General features: G+C 38.3%; 1 protein-coding gene across 1 annotated transcript in view; it reads left to right on the forward strand.

The window, feature by feature from the left end:
* hoga1 (4-hydroxy-2-oxoglutarate aldolase 1) overlaps nt 1-4,689 on the forward strand; it is a 44,804-nt gene that overhangs the window by 14,616 nt on the left and 25,499 nt on the right. The window lies entirely within an intron of this gene.

Consider the following 4,689-nt stretch of genomic DNA (forward strand, 5'->3'; position numbering starts at 1 on the left):
GAAGGGTAGACCTGGTCGAATTCACAGCCTAAACTCTTCCGGTCTTCTTATTTTCAAGGACTTCGAAGGATCCAGTCTAGGTAGACCGCGTCCTTGGAGGACCCGTCCTAGGTTTTCGAACAGAGCCTATATGTAGCAGACTGAGACAAAGGGAGGGTTAACGAGCTGACAAGGAACAGGTGTGAGTGAAGACAACGAGGAAGCCAAGGGGAAAGGAACACACATAAATCTAGAAAATGCAACAAAATAGGAATTAAACCAATAAAACTAAAAAAACAAGGAGCAAAGTAAAACATAACAGAACCAAGAACAGTACACACATCTGCATCATATTCTGTTTCTTTTTCTTATTTCCTGATAATTTTCTGACTGTTTCATATTGGTGCTGTTTGGGGAAAATGCACTTTATTTTCATTCTTTATAGCGTCTCACAGCAGTCGAAATAACCCACTTTTTAATTATCGTTTTTTGTGAGGTCAAAAGATGACAACCTTTTTTAAGCCTGTAAATTGAATGAAAAGAGAAAGTTAGATTAAATTGAATAGATGAAGGTGCAGGTGCACAAAGGCTTTAAGTGGAGATGAAGCAGACGAAAAGCCATCACACTTGATCTTCACAGTGGGAATACCATTTATTCATCTGACAAGGTCAAATGTGTTAATACCCTGTAGCTCAATCAGCCTTTAATTTTGACCTTTCACCTTTATTTCTTTTTCAATGTCTTTTCCCCCGGTTAAAGTCATGATTTATACAAAATCAATTCCATAAAACTCCTTTCTCAAAACAACATGCAAGTCTTTCAAAATACTAAGTTGTTTTTTTTTACCATACAAACTGATGTCATTTTTGTCTGGATGTGTTAACTTCCTCTATAGCAGAAGGTTTTGCTTTAATTTCACACAAAGCAAAGGATCAGAAAGGTTAAACGTTTTACTTTCCTTTACTTTAAATAGGATCTGATGGTTTAGCGAGACTTTTCTTAATGTTCATTATAAGAACATTTTGATGTGAAACTTCTTTTAGTCTGGTGAATGTTTATGTTTAACCCTTTATAGAAAAAGTTACTGTTTTTGATCACTTGCATACACCTTACAAATGATTTTCTTGTTTGTGACTCTTTGAAACTAAAACCCAAATCATTATATATTTATTATAGTATCACTATAAAGACAAAGCACGTTCTTGTTTTTACGATTTCAATGCATTTTCTATTTTATTTTATTTATTTCTTCAAAATGTCTGGAGTTTTAGGTCATGTGACTATTTGTTTTTATCCAACTTTAATACTTTTACTATTTTTTATAACAAAGAATGTCATTGTTTTATTACATCTTGTATTTTATTACATCATCATCATCATTATACATCATAAGAAATTCATTTGAAGGAAAAGTGCGGTCATATTCAGAATTCAAATTTCTTGAAGTACTTTAAATATAAAATTATAACATACTTTTCAAAAAAAAATTACAAGTGTTTTCAATTAAGAGTAATTTTCATTTGAATGTGATTTACTGGAGGCATCCATCGGCGGTTGATCAAGTCCCAGTGCTGTATCTGGTCTTTGTCACAATGCGCTATTATCCAAGTCATCTTGAAAACATTTTTCATGCTTGGGTGTCGCTTGGCTGTCAAGGGAGCGGTTCACCCAGCAGAGGTGGAGGTGTATGAGAAGAGGGAAGTCTGGGTCTTTGCTGAGACCGCTGACCGGGAAACCTGGGCCCAGGTAAAGCAGAAGATGACATATTTTTCATATTTTCATATTTTTCTGGATATTTCTTTTAGATTTATTCACACAGTTGGGGAGTAACTATGATTAAAAATAAAACCTCTTAATAGGGATGGGAATTCAGAACCGGTTCTGTGCGTTCCAATTCCATGGCACTGTTTGGCAGCTCGCTTAACGATTCTCTTAACGGTTCCAACCTGCTCAGAGCCTAGCGATGGCCAGCATGACTTACGTCATGTTTTTTTTACGCAAGTTACGCACACGGCATTCAGTAAGCCAGTACGACGTGACCAGGCGTAAGTTTAGAAGAGCAAAAGAAAAAAATGGCGTCCCATCGGGTAAATTGATCGAAAGTTTGGCTTAATTTTAAGGAAGAGTAAGATGGCAACAAGGCGCTTTGCAATCATTGCAAAGTGGCGATTACATCCGCGGGAGGAAATACATCCAACATGCAGAAACACCTGCGCACACAACATGGCATATATTTTTTACGAATGCCGTGTTTTTTGATGCTTCTAGACAGAAGCTAAAGTTACGACCAGCATGGAAGGCAACTCTGGTCATAAGTAGCTATTTTTATATCACTGGCCATGCTTAATGTGGTTTCTAGTAAATCATATAACATTTATGAAAATAAACCAGTTTCCTACCTCTCTTTGGGGTTATTAAACATGCTACAAAGTTTCTCCGCAGTTCAGGGAGTGAGAGAAAGGTGACGCTTGTTTATTTAAATCAGGGGGAGATGAGTTTATTTCCTGAAATTGTACACTAATGCTTTTTCATTAAAGGGATGCCTTCTCCATTAGATTTAGATGATTGTCATGAGACGGGTAGCCTGGCTGGCTCAGAGGCTGGCAGCTCTCGGTCACTGCCTTCTGTTTTCGCCAAGGCAGGCAGAAATAGAATATCCCAGGCAAAGGTAGACGAATGTCACCGTGCACTTACCAAGTGTATTGTTTCACAGAATCGATAAGAGATTCAAATAAGGAATCAAATTGTTTCACAGAAACGTTAAGGGAATCGACATCATGAAAATCTTATCAATTCCCAACCCTACTTCTTAATGCTTTGCGAGTAGGAAAATCAGCAAAATTGGAAGCGTATAAAAACCACTTGTTCTTTTTTACACCGTAATTCGGATATTTTTGTGCGATGTACATGCAGTAAGTGCAAGTAGACTCTTTCAGGTTTGGTAAATGGCATTTTGGATGGAACGTAATTACATTTAAACAGCCTCCTCCCAGCATTTTACATATTCTAATGATCAGCATATCTTTTGCTGTTTGACTTATTTAAAAGAAATGCAAACCAGCTGTTTTCTTTTTAGCTCAGCTTTGTTACACTCTCAGGTTTGCAGGTCTTTATATCAATGCAGACCTTAAGTACATAAGGTATTAAGAGCCTTACTCTCTAATATTCCCTCCCACATCTCTCTCTATTGTTGCTAGCGGTTGCTAGCCGTTTGAAAGTTTGTTTGCACAGGAGAAGAAGGCGTATTAAGTCTGTTAGGCTTCAAGGAGCGAAAAGCATCCTTCTACTGAACAGGATTTCCTGTTTGCTGATGACATTATGCAGGGGATTGAAAGGCGTTATATCAAATTTATGAATGTATTGTTTCTGGACTTGATTCTCCGTCAGAAGTAAAATAGTTTGTAAATTCTTTTTTTCTGTATAAAAACAAACAAATTTCTGTTGTGTTTAAAACAACATGGACTGCTTGTCAGACGTTGCTTTTGAAGAGCCTAAACCCAAAGTGCATCTAATTTTCTGATACTGGGCTAATTGCAGGGTTGTCTGCTATAAAGAGGAAGGACCGCATGGTCTTGTCAAGCTCTTAATCCCTTTTTGTCAGTGTGGGAAGTGTTTGCACCAAGTTGCAAATGGATTTCTGATTTGGGAAATGACATGTTTGTCCACTTGCTAGGAGATGGCGGTGTGAGTGTTATTAAAACACAGAGCAGCCATGCTCCACTGCGGGCATAGCGAGGACCAACGGATGGATCATATGTAGGCATGAGGGAACAAGACGAGTTACCGAAAGATTATTTAAAAGATCAGTCGCACCACGTTCTTTTGAAGCCATTTTTAAAAATGTAGTATTGAGAAGATTTCGATTGTTGTTTATAGTTCTTCTTCTGTTTTGTGGCACTTGGCAAGCAACTTACTGATGTGCATTACCACCAACTTCTGGAAGCTGACTGTAAATAGGAAATGACGCGCTCTGCTCACGTCAGACATGGGCAATGTGGAGTCAACAAGTCATCTCCATGTCATGTATTTGTTCTACCCAGCCACTGAAGCAGGTGAGTCCAATCTTCACCGTGAATTAACCTGTGCAGATTGGACTCACCTGGTTAATTGGCTGGGTAGATTGAATACATGACATGGAGATGACTTGTTGACTCCACATTGCCCATGTCTGGCTCACGCGCTCTTTGTTATCTGAGAACCAAGCCACAACTGAACCACGCCGAGCCCTAGTGTTGTTCTACTTTAGCACGGTTCGGTTGTGTCTGGCCCGGTCCAGTTCAGGGGTAGTGTGACGGGCTACAGAAAGAGTAGTTATTTAAAAAGAAAAAGAAAATAAAAAAGAAGTTAATATTCAACAACAGTTAAAAAGTTCTCAGTAAAGTAGTGCATGACAGAGTGTAAGCCTAGTAGTTAGAGCAGTGTGCGTGTGCTCTGATAAGGTTGCAAGCAGTGTTGGGCATGTTACTTTGAAAAAGTAATTAGTTATAGTTACTAGTTACTTCTCCCAAAAAGTAACTGAGTAACTAGTTAGTAGTAAAAGTAACTATTGCGTTACTTTTGTGAGTGTATGAAATGAATAACTGGGAATGTCTAATTCTGAAATCCTGTGTTTGGGTTGTTATAGATACTGCAACATGTAGCTCCATCCATCCATCCATCCATCCATCCATCCATCCATCCATCCATCCATCCATCCATCCATCCATCCA

The sequence above is a fragment of the Cyprinodon variegatus genome, unplaced genomic scaffold, assembly GCF_000732505.1.
Source record: "Cyprinodon variegatus isolate N-32 unplaced genomic scaffold, C_variegatus-1.0 Scaffold45, whole genome shotgun sequence".
Lineage (NCBI taxonomy): Eukaryota > Metazoa > Chordata > Actinopteri > Cyprinodontiformes > Cyprinodontidae > Cyprinodon > Cyprinodon variegatus.